The sequence below is a fragment of the Ammospiza caudacuta genome, chromosome 9 (assembly GCF_027887145.1).
Source record: "Ammospiza caudacuta isolate bAmmCau1 chromosome 9, bAmmCau1.pri, whole genome shotgun sequence".
Classification (NCBI taxonomy): domain Eukaryota; kingdom Metazoa; phylum Chordata; class Aves; order Passeriformes; family Passerellidae; genus Ammospiza; species Ammospiza caudacuta.
Window position 1 is genome coordinate 1,985,160 of NC_080601.1, and position 17,013 is coordinate 2,002,172.

Genomic DNA, 17,013 nt, shown 5'->3' on the forward strand with positions numbered 1-17,013 from the left:
GTGCTCGCTCTCCCTTCACCTTCCTCAGGTGGATTTCAGGAGAGCACTTCAGGGCCCACAAGACGGAGCTGGGGTCTCAGGCTCAGCCCCTGAGGCTTCTGGTCCCAGCTCCACGTTCTGCACACGGATGTCACTGTCATTACCACACTACACATCAATGACTGCCAAGTTCCAAAGGACACCAGTCAGAGGAGAAACATTTACAGAAAAAAGGTGAAACCATGGTGATGCATTTCCATGCCCTTAGTACACTATAAATATCGGAACCAAAACCCAAAGTCTAATGCACAGTCACATGGCAAAGGGAGAAGTAAAAATGATAGATACAAGGTAGGAAAGAGTGCAGTGGGAGGGACTGGTCAAGCAGATCTAGGAGGCTGGAATTATGGAGGGTTTAAGTTAGTTAAAAAATATACGGACACAATAACAATTATAAACACAGGTCTCCTCTTTTCTAGCAGTTCTGAACAGAAATGTGCCCTGGATCCATCCATATTTCACCAACTGCTCTATCAAGCAATGATATGTACTTATTAAGTAGGAAAGCATTTACGTGAAATTTATGTTTGACAGTGTGATCCGGATCTGAACTTTCTATGAAACGTGCCAAAGGACATTGGAACCATATGGCAACAAGCTGGGTTTGCACATCTGCTGGCTTCTGCATGTCAAGTGTTCCAAATAATTTTCTCTGTGTCTCTTCATCACACAAAACATTGAGGTAAACAAACAATTCAACTGGTGCAACATCACCTATGACAGATGCAAAGCTGCCCAATGGAGATTTGGTACATTGCTTCTATTTTTCATTAAGTGTATCAGCACTGCAAGGACTCATTTACATGTTACTTTATAAATTCATATGTAGTGCCTAATTTAATATAATGATCTTGCAGTCTGTTTTAAAACCGACACAGGTCAGGATGGCATAATAAACTCAGGTTTTCAGATTCATATGCAGCCAGAGGTAAAGGACTTCCTGGGATAGTAAAGGTCACAGGCCAAACCAATCAGTTGTTTGAAAACTGCATAATAAGACAAGCCAAGAAAGAATCACCAAACACAAACAGATTTTTCATATATGTGGCTTAGCATCCAAAACCAAACAAAAATCTGTATTTCACAAGACATTTTCCTCTTCTTAGAAGGCAGCACACAAGTTACCAGCTGTAACTCACTAATATCACCCATTGTCTAAACAATGGCATCAGCTGTATGAGCCAGTAAGACTGGCTGTGTTACCATCTTAACAGGCGAATAAGGAGATTGGAGGTACAGGAATTCTTATTTCATAAAGCTGCTTATCTACATCAGTGAAAGTCTTCATGCCCTCTCATCTTATGCATGTAAGAACTGAAGCCTGTCAAAGCAATGAGCTGACAAAAAGGCAGGACCCTGAGTCAGTAATACTTTTTTATATATAGAGATTTTATATAGAGAGATTTTTAATATATAGAGATTAAAACCATGCAGTTATAAACATCCTACAGGTTGCAAGAGACAAACAATCTCCTTTTTGAAAAGAGGAAGGTTTGGATGAAAACTGCTACCGTAAACATCAGGTTTTTTACGTAAAAATGTCTCCAATGTTTTCCCATCTTCTGTTCTTGCTAGAATACAGAAAAACTTTAAAAGTTCCTTTTGAGTTTTAGGACTTGAATGTTTTAGCACCGAGCCTCCTATAGGAGACTCTCACAAAAGCATTCCCTATAAACAGGGGCAGGCAAAGACTCAGAGACAACAGAATAAAGGGCTGGGAGCAGGGTATTTTTAATAATAAAAAGGTTAAAATTAGGGGGCAAGTGTGCAAAATCCAATGTATTGTTTTAAACTGCAGGCTGCCAAATCTGATTAAAAAAAAACATTGCATCCCCTTTGTGGAAACGCATGCGTTTGTCGTGGAGAGGGAAAAGCCCCAAACAAACCAACCTGCAGCTCAAGAGCAGCTGAAGCGAAGGCGTGGGGAGTTCTCTGCCCATTTGAGGGTCAAATGCTGCACAGAGTGGAGGCTCAGAAGCAGTGCTGAGCATCCAGGTGGAGTGAAAAATTCTGGAATCAACAGTTTGGCAGAGATGTTCCCAAAGTGGGACACACATGCAAACAAGAACTGGAAAGGAAATTTCTGAGGACAATGAGAGTGATGGTGGGATGCCTCCAGGTTTAGCCCCAGGCTGACTGAAGGCAAATGCATGCTTCTCCCTCCAGACTGCAATGCTGCCTCAGAACTGCCATCAGGATCCCTCTGCTGCTGAAATTAAATTTATTTGAACTTCAAAAGCTGGAGTGAATCCTGTCCCAGTTTGATTTCTGTTACAGAACAGAATCGTGGGGTAGATAAAAAGCATCACTTAGTGATAGCTAATTATTTAAGCACCTCTTTCAACTTTCTGCCTGAATATGGATTTTGTTTTTTCTGTTGTAGGCAGAGCACGTTCTGATGTACAATGAATTCTGCATAATGCACACAGCTTCCTCCTCAGCCAGAACAAGTATTTTTTGCTGAGTAATACCAATTTCAGTCCTTAGATCCTGGTTTACACTAATTATTATACTGACATCAATGATTCAGCCAACACCTCTGTTGTAAATACTCTCTAAAATTAAAGCACGCTGTTAAGATAGTGGTTTAGTAACAACAGAGTTTTCAGTTCTGTGAAAAGACTGCTGTCTTAAAAAAAAATCATTCAAAAGCCTTTACCCAAACACTTTGCACATGTAGTAAAAAGGCATCAACATTTTTGTCGTATTTGACATTTCAAGGATATTCCCAAGATTTGTAATAACAGTAAACCAGGTGGAACAAATCTCTGAAGAGTATAAAACAGAATATCCAATCTTTTCTAATTACTTTCCAAATCTTTATGTCTGCTTCACATCTGCCTCTTCCCTGCAAGCTGAATTTCCCCCCAAGCAAACCTTGGAACAGTTGTTGCATCCCCTGACTGCTAAGGACTGTGGCATCTGGATCCCAAGGCAGCCAGATGGCAGCTCCTCGCTGAGGACACACAATTTCCCTTCTCCCCTGACCTGCTGCAGTCCCTGGTGCCAGCACCAGGGAGAAGGGATGTTCTGCTCCTCCATCTCTTTCTGTTCTCATTTATTTCTGCCCTTATGCCTGAGGAAAGCCAACGCTGCTGCTCTGCTCCACACACAGGCCTACTGCTCAGAATGCTGGATAAATTCTAATGCACAGCAGTGGAAATTCAGAAGTAGAAAACCCAGGAAATAAGACAAGATTTCTGGTACTTAAAACCTTTCATGCCTCGCATTCACATGAGAAGTAAGTATTTTTCAAGAGAAAATAATTATAGTCGTTAAAGGGCTTTTTCTTTTAGAGAAACAAGACTACCCATGACTGCAAGGCTGCAGAATGAAGACTAGAAAAGATTGTGAAGTCAACAAGCACATACACCTATTTGTACACACACACTAATTCCAGTAAAGCTATCAATATGGCTTGAAAATATTTTCCATCATCTCTTCCATTTCAAGTTGGTCTCAAAATACTTTCTTTTAAACTTAATCTTCCATATACACAGCCCCAAACCAAAATATTTCCTCTCAGAATGCCTGATATTTAATTCAGCTGGTTTAAAGAAATCTGAGACTTTTAGAATGCGTTTTCCATTTTCACACACTAAGGGCATCATTTTATGCCACTGTTGCTATTAGAAAAGTTACTGATTAAAACTTCAGTTTGTGTAACCTCCATGCAGAATATTCTGGTGTTAAACTGAGAAAAAGAAACAGAAGATAAAGAAAGTACCACCATGCTTAACATGTGCCCTGACTAAGAAGCAGCAACACGCAGGAGATGAAGTCAGAACTGTGAAGAACTGCCCCCAAGAAGTATCACCAAGAAGGCACGAGGCTTTAGAACTGTGTTTGTGACAGTATGGGACTTTAGAAATATGAAATATAACAACAAGATAACAACGGGTGAGGAGGGTGGTTGGTGCCCTCCGTCTTCAGGGAAGAAGAAGAAGACCTCTGTTCTTGAAACCCCTCGGCCCCAGGAGGTGAATTTGGCGGGGACAGGTGTCCCAAAGGTGAGAGACTGTGCATTTTTGGAACTGGACAAAGCATCCTTAAAAGGGGAACCCCAGAAGCAGCTGTGGTCCATGTGCAGTGGTGAGAGCACTGGACATGGAATGAAGATGTCACAATGGCAAATGTTCTCCAGGTGGTGCCACGTGTGACAGGAAACACAAGAGGTCTCAACTCTGTTTCCAGGGGAAGCCTATGGCCCAAGAAGGACTCCTCTCCTCTTGATGAACTGAGAATTGATTATCTAAAGGGTAGTGATGGACAGAGAGCTGATGATCTGAGGGGTGGATGTATTGGAAATTTGGTGGGGGAAGGAGGAATGTTTTTGGAAGGTTTTCATTCTGAGTTCTGTGTGTGTTTCTTTTTATATATAGTTGTAGGTTAATAAAGCTGTTCTTCTTCATTCCTAAGTTGGAGCTGCTTTGCTCTATTCCTGGTCACATCTCACAGCAGACACCAGGCAGCATATATTTTCATGGGGACACTGGCATTGTGCCAGCATCAAACCGTGACACAGACCTATGAATAGAAAAAATAGTTTATGATTCCTCAACAGAAACAGAAGATCTTCACCTTTTCCAATGTGAGGGCAATTAATTTTCTGTTAGGCCAGGTGGAACTACTTTACCTGATAGACTCAAGTAAGTGCAGAAATCACCAAGACTTCCCTCAATCCTCTCCTGCTCTCATTAGAGTAGAAAATCAGTAGGTTTGTAATGGAAGATAAAGGTCAGACTTTGAGAAACCGTTTTTATGATGCAGCAACCTGGCCAAATTCAGATATAGTGGCTACCGAGTGCAAAAATCAAAATTCAAAAATCTAAGAAAACACATTTGTGGGTGTAATGTCTATGTACCTTGCACTGCAATAACTGCATTAACTGTAAATTAATTACAATTAAAACCAGCAGATATGTTGGAACTTTTGGCCACATCAAAATAATTTAAACACTTCAGCAAAGAACACAATCATCTTTTATACCACAGCAGGGAATCATAGCCTATGTGGCTACTCCTGCATTAGGAAAGAATGAATGAATGAATGAATGAATGAATGAATGAATGAATGAATGAATGAAGGAGTTAAACAGTTATATTTTCAAAGGCCTTCATATTTTACCTTGGTGGATATTTAAGTTGGGAAAGTAGAAGGAAAGGAGTCAAGAATAAAAGAAAACCAAAATGAAATGGTAGTAACTAGTGGAATTCTGCGCTGAAAGTCCATCCAAGCAAAACACACACACCCTGACATTTCCAAACCTGGTGCAGGTTGGGACTCATTAGCTGTACTCAAGAGTCAGAAGGTAACACGGAAAGAAGTTTTTGATATGCTGAGTTTCACCTTTGTGTATGTAACAGAACACATTTTGCAAGATGCAATATGTGTTCTGTTACATACACAAGATGAAACTCAACACAAGATGCTGGAACTTGTTTTCAAGCACTGTTAAAACTGAAAGCAAGATCCAAACTGAAAGTAACAGAACCAAATTTAGGAAGACATATTACTAAATTTTCTCGAAAAACATGACATTGGAACATTACTAAGAAAGAGGGCTGCCTCCTAGATAAGCTACTAAGTGTTTTTAGGATACAAATATATATATATAATTAGAGGATAATTTATACTAATTCAGGGCAAAGTGGATTTCTATGGTCATGAAGCTGTGAGAAACTGGAGGGCAGCCAGGTTCCTGGAAAAGATCGATGCACATTCCAGGACCTGATAAAGAGTACTGAAAGAAAGTTATGACTACAAATGCATCTCAGTGATACTGCATGAAAGCAAGGTCATTATTCTGAAAAGGATACAAAGATGAAAAAACAACCCAGAATATCAATGTGGATTGATATGACATACACTTGGACAAGGCACAAGGACAAACCCCAAGAGCTCGATCAGTCATGTTCAAATATTTCAGTAATCACAGTCATGTTCAAATATTTCAGTAATCATCTCTTGTTTGACTTCACTAAAGCCTTTGACTCATGGTTGGCTATGGCTGAAAATGCTTGAAAGGGGTTTTCTATCACTCTTAGACAAGCTATGGTGTAGAACTTTATCAAAGTTGCTGCGCTGGAAGTGAGAACAACCCAAGAGTGGCTCTCCAGCAGGAAAAGCTGACCCCCAGAGAGCCAGGGGATATCCCAGACCCATCCATATTGCCTTCATTTAAAGTAGCACTTCCAAGATGGTTTTTAATTCATTGCATCCATCCATATCATGATTGTATGTATTTAGAACAAGCACAGTCCCAACTGTACTATAGACAGAATTCCTGTTAATGTTTATGGACAACCTTGTGTTAGAGCACTAATTTGGCTGAGTTTTAGTGATTCTTAGCATGGCTTTCCATTTACTTGCACTGGACAAATAAGTGCTAACCTCATTTCCATCAGGACCTGGCACAGCTCCAATGAAGCCGAATTAAACACCCTGTTTTACACGCCAGTGTAACAATGGAGGCATAAGAAGACATCAAATACAGCAGGAGTCCCAAGAGAAGCTGCAAGGTAATTAATAACATGCTGTCACAATCACAAGTCTCAAGGTGAGAAGAAAAAGCAGTAAGTTAATTGCTTCTTAATGATCTATTAATACAGCCCTTTATTTGTTAGGGATACACCCAGAAATGTATTTAAGCAATTATCTGGACTCAAGTTGCTCAACAGCCTCATTAAATTCTGTGGGCCTCCTCTCTTACAGTCATTGAAACCTTCTCTTCGTTTGGGACTGGGGACAAGCAGAGGTGAAGGAGCCAGCAGAGTCAGGTTATGAAACTGCAACACTTGAAGAAGGATGCTTTTATGACGTGTTGAATGCAGAACATTCAGCAGTGTAAGTCAGGGATGCAGAGCAAAGCTCTGGTGGAGCCCAAGTACATTCTAGGAAGCACAGCTGTGTCAAAGTTATAACAAAATACCTGAGACACGGAGGGTTCAGCAAAGACATCTTGGCGCTACAAAAAATTGTGTAATATAAACATGCATGACTTCCTTTCTTCCTCAACCATGACTTGATGCAATCTGCCAGCTATTGCAGATGGAAGCCTCATTCCTTAAGTATCCTGCAGCAACAATCTGAGAAGCTGATCTGATAAGAAAGCAGACAATAAAAAGAGCATCTTCAACACCTAAAATTAAAATGAGCAAGGGTGACAATGCAAGTGAGAGACAAAAGAGCAAACATTAAGAGAATGGGAAAAAATTATGAGTAAAAAGCAACAAAACTGAACAAAGAGAGAAGGACGATTTAATTACATTTTTAGAATGAATGAGGGGATAAATGTGTGATAGTAACCCACTGCATGAATTGTTGGTATTTTTACCTATTCTTCTAAACTAAAATCACCCTCCACTCTCTTACTGGAACACCCCTACTTCTGAGAATGCAGAAATTTCACATAATATTTTGCAGGAAATGCTTAATTTGGTCCTGCAGTTCAGTGCAGCAACCTGGTCAGCTGGGTGGCCTTTCTGCCCTGGAAATGCAGAGGTTGAGCCTCTCCCAAAATGGTTCTGTCCTGCAGAGATGGGAATGGAAAGCACCAACAAACACACTGGATTCTGTGGCTTTTTGAAACTCAAATGGCACAAGGTTTAGGGATACAGTAAACTGAAGAGATTTTATCTTTTTAGATACACTGAGTGAGAGTTCAAGAAATTATCTGAGGACAGGAGAAAAAACCCATGCCTCACATTTTCTGGTGAAAAATGTTCAGGTCGTGGATGCAGCTTGACCCTTGCAGAAAAGGCTTAATATAGTTCTGCACATCAGAACAACTTTTTCAGTACAAAACTACAGATTTCTAATTTCCACTTAACTGTGTAAAAATACTGTGAGTTCTGTCAAGATATTCCAAGTTCCTACAGTTCAACAGAAATTCAGTGTGTATTTTAACAGGTCAGTAAGGCTGCAAGATGCCAAGAAATCACAGTTAGAAAATAAGCAAGATCACAACGTGTCTGTTTAAAAAAAACATCATAGTGAATTCCCTCCTCGTTGGACTGGTATTTGAAGCCCTGGGGCCCATAAGTGAATTGCTTTTGTAATAAATCTCACATAAGCTGGGCCACAGAAGGGACTCAAACTCCTCTGAGAGTACAAGCTGCAAAACGAGAATAGAACTTTACCATCAGAAGAGCAGGACTCTATCAGATGAGGGTGATCCTGCCTCCAAGAGTGGCAGTAAGCACTTTAAGGTAAAACTATTCTAACTGTCAAGTATTTTTGGCTTAGGCACGTCATGACTTGGATGGTATTTCTATAAATTTAGCATCCCTTCACAGCCATCTCTTGCAAAACTAATTTATTTAATTTATCCCAACTGCAGCATGCACAGCTGCTTTGATGGGGGTCCAACGAAATACAAATAAACCTGGGCTGCTTATCACAGAAGTCAAGCTTTTTTAAAATTATAAGACAGTTGTTAATCATGTATTTGATCAAGCTGCATATCTGCACCCCTTTGTGTCTTTGGAAGCTTTGATTTAAAGAGGAATTTAGACCAAAGTAAGTACGCAAGTAATTCAGTGTTTCATCATTTACTGGGAAAAGACTGAACCCCCTCCATGCAAAACAACAAAACACACTGAATTTTTGGTGTTTGCTTTGTAACACACAAGAGACAAGAGCATGCTAGCCAGTTCCTCAAGTGCTGGTCAGAAGATGATTTTTTGGCTGTTTAAAGCACAGCTCTCGTGTGTGTCAGCCACTGTCTGCAAGAGAATCACGGAGCCTGAGCTGATGATGTGGAGAAAGGCTTCCTGCAAGGGCAACTTCCTGCAATTCCTAATGCCAGAGTTATGCCCATGCACTAGGTGGTTTTTTGCCAATACACATCAGTCAGTGATACTGTTCCTAGCCATGTTTAAAATATCTGGTTTGATTACAGTAAATTCTCCAATTCTGCAGGGTAACACGTCCCATAACTGAAAACAGAGATTTAAAAAAAAAAAAAAAAAATCAATAAAGATTGGCACTGTATTTCCATTTAAAATGCTTTCGTATATAATTCTCCCATAAATAACTGATGAATTCAGAACAAGGTGATGGGAAAATAAGTTTGACATGCCTGCTAGTGGCCTTGCAAATACACATGAGCTATTTCTGCTTATTCGTGTATACCATTCAAATGGCTGCAAATCACTTCACTGCTTACTCAGAAAAAATGAGCCCTGGTCACCCACAGCACTTACCAAGCCCTTACCAAGCCAAATACATTTCATTATACAAGAGTGTAATTTTAACAATTATTGTTAATGGGGAGCAAGAAAAATAAATCTCAAAGCGGGCTGTGTACCCACAGAAATAACCTATCCCCCTGCAGTCTGTCTCTTCCTTAAGTTCATACCACGATTAAAAACCAGCCTTACACTTCCCAAGAGGAGGAATTCATTGTCTTCCATTTGTAATTCCAGTGGTTTGTTTGTTGTTAAGCAATAAAATACCATTATAACACGATCCCAGCAGATACAATTATTGTTATCTATAATTAAGAGAGAAGTACTGGCGAGTGAAAATGAGCACTCCATGAACAATTCACTCCAACATTTCCTGCCCATCACTGCAGCTACTAGCACTCACTTTCTCATGACTTCTTGGCAGGAACCATAGTGACAGGCCAGTATCTAAAGATTTCCTTGATTTCAGGACCCATGAGGAAGTCCCAGATTCCTACAGACCAAAACCAACAGAAAGAACACTGAAAACATTTGCTCACTCAGCTGATCATCTGCTTGTCTCCAGCGCTGTAAGTGAAAATGAAAATTGCCATGTGGCTAAAGCTGTGGAATAAAACAAATGCACCAGGAACACTTTCAAGCTTTCAACGTTCAGCTTCAGACTACCAGATTTTAGGGATACCTAAGAAAATGGATAAGAACAGGAAAGACTGGGAATCAAACTGAAAGGACAGAGTGGTAGGTAAAGTAAAGGCTGTTTTAACACACAGGATATTCTCTCTGTTAGCTGTAATTTAGAAGGCACTAATAGAATCCTTCTGATTCGTGCCTGCATATTTGTACTAATTATGAGGGAGAGGAGGAATTAACTGGTAATTTGGTGGAAGTGTGGCAGGTTGTACTTATTCACCAGGTGAATACCTTTTCCTGTTAGGGAGAAAGCTTCTTTTACTGCCTTTCATCCAAAGACTGGCCAGGGAAGGGCACTCAACACTCCAGCTAAATCCTGCCCAGTACCAAAGAAAGGACTGGGAAATGGCACACTGGGACAACTGCTACCCTGCTATTATTTAATATTAATATTAGTCATACTAACTATTGAAGTAGCTGAAGGCAACTTATGTTACACTGAAGAATAAAATATATCTGAAAATCTGGCATGTTCTAGCAATGATCAGTATTTTAGAAATTCTTGCATAAAACAGAGTTGGATGGATGCAATGTCTCATTATGAAGGCACCCTGCTAATGAAACAAATGTTTCTTTAAAAAAAAAAATCATAAACCCATAATCTTCTACTCAACAATAAGACACCCACATGCATTATTAAGAAGTTATAAAATTATGATGTCCTGTTGTCTCTGAAATTTACACAAACCAGTAAATCCTTTAATACATCTCTTACAGATGATGAAAAAGAGGCTGAAGGTTTCTCCAAAATAAAATTACACAGCACTTTATCTGTTGCAAGAAGTCTTGATATAATCCCTCAATAGCAACTAAGAAAATGAAAACACTTTGTATAAAACATTAACTTATTCTGAGCTGTTAAGGCTTTTAAACCCATTCCCCCTTCCACCTCCCCAGTTATTCCCAGGCCAAGATATTTTCTTGACTCTAATGCTTCAATTCTCAGCTGTCATCTTCACATTTTATTTTTATTGAGAAAAATATGAAAGCATTTCCATACCGCCTGGTTTTTTTAATGACTCTTCCTGAAAAGTAGCTTCTCTCATCATCAACCTTACTTGGTTTCAATATAGGAAAATATTACCTCTCCTGACGACTTCTTCCCCTCTTTCAGTGCCAGCATTATTAATTACGAGTCTTGAAATGTTAGCAGTTAGTCACATATGCCACGAGGCCACATAAACGATGATAAATCTGTGTCTCCAAAAGTATTTTCTTTGCCCTACCTGGCTGATACACCTCAATACTGACAGTAACAAGGAGCTATTGTGGAACGTGCATTTATTTCTAAAGTGCAAGAGGCACTTTTATTGAGGTAACATATATAAAAATTACTTTGACCTGTATTGTGCCCATAATTAAGATGATTTCAGTTAGCATTTGAGCTCCACATTAGCTGGCAGTTGTAGAAGCATAAAAATTTGAAACTACCTATACTCAGAACATCAAAAAGACAAAGAAAGTCTTAGAAAATTCAAAGTTTGAAAATACATGGGGAGTGGGTATATAAATACACAGAGCAGCAGCTTTTATAGCAGAAATAGCTACTTCAAAGTCAAAACATGATTCTGATTGCAGCATTACTCCAATACAACTCTGACTTACTATTTCAACAGATCAGATTGCAATGAGGCATATGTGTACCTGCCACAGCAGGATCAGCAAAAATCCTCACTGTAAATAGTTACAGGAACAAAACTGGTTTTACTACCATGACTACTATGGGCTCATTTTGATCCTGGATAATCCTACACCCGCAAAGAAGCACTAGAACCTTCCAACATGTCTTCACCGAAATTTAAAGAAGTGTTGTGCTACTTTGTGGCCCTGTGCCCATCTATTTGCATAACTTTATTTCTGGTTATCTTACCTTGTTCTCCCAAGGCTTGCAGCTGCTCTTCCAGGTCCCAGCCCAGAACACCTGTACTTACAACAGGTAAGTAGAGGTAAGTACTCCTTCCCCTCCCTCACTCTGAGTGAATACCACAGGCAGCCCAAGCAGAACTTTGAAGCAGTGTTCTCACAGCTCTTCTCATCTTCTACACCAGCCTTTCAAAGGCAGCACCTAAACCAAAGCTTTACCTTGTCCTCCTCCTTCTCTCTGTGCCCCTTGTGCTTTGTTCCTCCTTTGCTCTCGGTGCAGTTCCTCTGAAGCACTGCCAGCTGTGCCTGTGCATGTCCCACTGGGGCATCTCGTTTGCAGGTTTTGCAATATGCAGACAAATATCTGATCCCTCAAGCAGTGCTGTGTAGCCATTTGCCTTCACAAAGTCACATTTAAAAAAAAAAAAAAAGTTACATTAAACAGTGTTGGCATGTTTTTGTTTTGTTTCAGTATTCATTTCTATTATTCAGAAGCTTGATATGACACAACTGAGAAGCACTTCTTGTGTCTGTAGCTGAAGTGGAGGAACTTCTGATTACTGTAAGTGGGCAAGCACCAGGTCCAGGAAGGGCAACTCCCCTTCTCTTGCAGCCCAGGGAGAACCAAGGCACAGTCACATTCTGAGGTAAACCAGAGAAACTTGACTAAAGCCAGCCCAGGTAGAGGACATGACTCACTGGATTCTCTGAAGAAGCCTTTGGCTGTTCAGAGTTGGTTTTCTGATGGCTCTTTGAGGGGACACACTTTTACGTCTGATGAGCTCTTGTGTTGTTATGGAATACCAAGAAATTTCCATCCAGTAACTTTTCCTAGAAAAAGGTAAAGAAAAATACATCAGCTAGGATCTAAAGAACTGTACATTATGTGCTCTTACTCTGAGCTGTTTGGGGTTTTTTATAGGCTGTATGGTCATATGGCACAGTCCTCAGCGAGGAGAGCACTGTAAAATTCTGTGTTTAGCAGTTTGCAAAGCACCACAACCTGGTGTAATCCAACTACAGCACATAAGTAATAACCATTTCAATTTCACAACCATTTACATGATGTGTATCAAGTAAAACAGCCTGGCTTTCCATTGTTGTTGCTAGTAACTCACACCATGAATAAGAAGTTGTTTTGCAGTGACCGAGCGCTCTCTGTCCCCAGCCACACCTCACCACAATGTTTTCCACAGCAATTTATACCCATTCTCTCCTTGGCCACTGAAATGCCCCTGCATATCCTTTGGTGAGGAAGTAATTTGGGGTGGCTGAAAGGCCTGATTGAGAAAGCTGTCTTCCAAAAACTAAAGCTTCTTACTAATTCCTGTCCTGCACATGCATTTCCAACCTTTGAAACCTCATCTGCTTGTATTGCTGGTATTTCTCTCAAACTGTTACACTCAGCACTTTTTCTGCCACACTTACATAGGTCAGGCTTTTACACCATTAACAGCTTTAAGTATTATCTAGACAAATTTTTAATATAATAAATGCTAATAACCTCTCTGGTTCCAGTTCCCCTGGTTCTGCACACTTGTACAGAGCATTTTAGAAGTGAAATATTCCTGTGATATGTCTTGATACAAGACCACCACCAATACTAGGAGGAAGGGGCAGCAGAAACTAGAAGAACTGACCATGTCTCCATTCCCATCCCCTTGGGGGGGAAGCAGGTCGAGAACTCAGAAGTGAAGCTGAGCCTGGGAACAAGGGTGGGGTGAATAAAAGGTATTTTAAGACTTCATTTTACTTCTCATTCCTACTCTGATTTAAGGGAATTTCCCCAAGCTGAGTCTGTTTTGCACAGGGTGGTAGCAGGAGCCTTTGGCTGCATTTTCTTACCCTGTCCAGCTGAGGCAGTGACAGAGGAGCTCCGTCACTAGATGACACTTTCCTAGATGAAGGAAAGGTAAATGTATTGCTGCAGTTCAGGTCACATAATACAGGAAGCTTGCCAGAAGTGAAAACATTATTTATGTAATCTTTCCCTTCAATTCTGATTAAAGAAATAAAGGAAAGTCTGTTTGAGGCCAACGACTAGATGATGAAACACATCCTTCCACAGAAGTCATTAAAGAGAGATTAACATCAGAAAAATTCAGAAGTAACTGTTTTATATGGCCAGAAAATAATTTTCAGTTGGTTTAAAATAAAAGACTATTAAGTTTACTGATAACATACTGCAAACAAGGAGCAAGAAATATACCCCAGTTATCAAAATAATTACTAATATAGCCTTCAATATGGAGCCTTGACAGTGATTTACCAAATCTTCCAATCAAAGTGGAGTTCTGAGTTGGTATTTAACACTGGAGACAAACTCCATTTTTGCATATGTCTTATCTGTATCTGTTCATTGTCTAGTCACAGTTTTCTCCCAGAGTGTTTTTTGGTGCCAGTCTGACAAAAAAAAAAAAAAAAAAAAAAAAAAAGGAAAAAGGCAGTGTCAGGTATTTGAATCAGCAATGTGCTCTGGATAGTTTTAGTTGAGCTTTTCTGTGTGTGGTCTGACAGTCCCCACTCGGGGCAGGGGACACAGAGGGGCAGGGCACACAGGGCACACAGAGGGGCAATGCTCACAGGACACACAGGGCACACAGGGCACACACAGGGCACACAGGGCACACAGAGGGGCAATGCTCACAGGACACACAGGGCACAAAGGGCACACAGGGCACACAGAGGGCACACAGGGCACACAGGGCACACAGGGCACACAGGGCACACAGAGGGGCACAGGGCACACAGAGAGGCAGTGCTCACAGTGCTCACAGGGCACACAGGGCACACAGGGCACACAGGGCACACACAGGGCACACAGGGCACACAGCACACAGGGCACACAGTGCACACAATGCTCACAGGGCACACAGGGCACACACAGGGCACACACAGGGCACACACAGGGCACACAGGGCACATAGAGAGGCAGTGCTCACAGGGCACACAGGGCACACACAGGGCACACAGGGCACACAGAGGGGCAGGGGACAGGGCACACAGGGCACACAGGGCACACAGGGCACACAGAGCACAGGGCACACAGGGCACACAGGGCACACAGGGCACACAGGGCACACTGACCACACAGGACTCACAGGGCACACACAGGGCACACAGGGCACACAGAGGGGCAGTGCTCACAGTGCTCACAGGGCACACAGGGCACACAGGGCACACAGGGCACACAGGGCACACACAGCACACGGGCACCTGGCAGCTCTACCTTGCCCAAGGCAACACCTCAAACATCCCGCTGCCCTTTCAGGCTGCTTTCATTTCCTGCTCACATAAAACTCCATTAAATAGCAGATTCTAAGAATAAAGTATCTGACTTAAAAAAACCTCAAAAAACAACAAACCACAACCTTTAAAATTGCAGAATCCCAGAATGCCTTTATCTTTGTGTTCCAACCACTCTGTGTTCTTCCCAGCCTGGAGAAGGCATATGCAGGAGCCACAGTGACATCAAGATCTACTGACTGTGTGTGAAACATGCCACATAGAGATTCCTCACAGGACAAACAACTGAAACTGCATGGAACCAAGCTGGAATTGCTGGTTTTGGGTTGAAAAGCATGTTTAGCATATGGCTACTAAATGTTTTCCAGGACAGTCTCGATGTAAAGGATGAGAACGGTAATTATCACCAGGAAACAAGTTAAATAGCAGTAAAATGTGTGACAATTTTTAGTAAGAAATGGAACTGAGACACTCTCAAATTACAAAGTTTGCTGATTAAGTATATACTTCTTGTAAAAGCAGTGAATCCAAGCAAAAAAGCATACCCAACATTAGCACCACACTATATCTGTTATTTCAAATCCCAAAAGCTGCTTGGATATTCAAACACCAAACTGGAAGCCAGCTAGCAAGTGTGTGATAAACAGGAAAGTACTGGACCTATATAAATGAGAACACAAACCAGCACAACAAAACAAAGCTGTCCCAGCACAAAAGAGTAAGGCTGGATGAGGCAGCTCCCACAGCACACAACATAAGGCAGCAAGCCTGTTTACCATGCTGCTTCCTAAGTCTACTTACATTTAAACACCACTCCTTTGAATCTATTTTTTTCCATTTATAGATGCACCTGCAGCAAAATTAGAGGTACTAAAAATTAGTTTCTAAGAGCATATTTTCAACTGTTTATTTATTTCCATTTGAATTTTGATTTGAAGAGGTAAATTACAGACTTTACGTGAAAACAAACCCAAAAGAACTCTTTATGAAATCCTTAAAAAGAAATCTTTAATGATTGTTCTTAGCTAGCTAACTCCTACTGCTGTGCTTTTAACCAGTCAGAAAAGGAACAGAGTTAGGTTTTGCAGTTGTTTTTTTATACCTCCAAGGTTCTGCATATAAAAAAAATATATATATTTCTAGATGCTGATGTAAGACAGAAGAGATTTTAAACTCCACAGAGTGGAACTCTGGAATAAATACTTTTGTGTAAAAAATACGGGAGACATTTAGAAGGAGAAAGAAGAAAGGGGAAGAAATGCCAGCTAAATATTCTATGAAAATATTCCAGTGATTTTCTACTAGTATCAGCTGCGAGATAGTGATGGACACAGATGCTGGTGCACTGGGTCTGTCCTGATGGATTGCTGGACTTGTATCGGGTCCCTGCATTTGCTCCTCCTGAATTCCACAAGACTTCCAGCACAGCTCAAGCTACAGTTCCATAATTCCATATATGCGTGAGACACCAAGAAGTTGTTTCGCGGAATTTTTCTTTATCACAAAACTTCGCCCCGTAAGGTGACCGCAGCAAGCTGTGCACAGCCAGGGCTGTTGGGGGAATATGAGACAGTAAAAAGCTCATGAAAAAATTGGAGCTCAGCTTAAAAGTTAGAAGTAGTTTATCTGCTGGTGGGGGTAAAACTCTGGCAGTGCCACAAATAACACTTATAATAAATCTGGCCTCAAAACTCGAGTGTTTACCCCCTGCAAGTCTTGCTCTGTACTGACAGACATGCATTCAAATGCTATCCCTATGTTATATGCATATATAGTTGCATGTACTCATTATTTTCTTTATCACTGCCTCTTTGCTACCATACCTCAAAGGCAAATGGTTTTCTTAACTCTAAATTATAATAAATTTTGTAATTTACTGCTACAGTGAACACGCAGGGTGCATTAACACAATTTTGAATTTTAGAAGCCAAGTGTTTTACTTTAGGTGGCAGCTTCCGGAACAAAATGAAAAAATCACTTTTG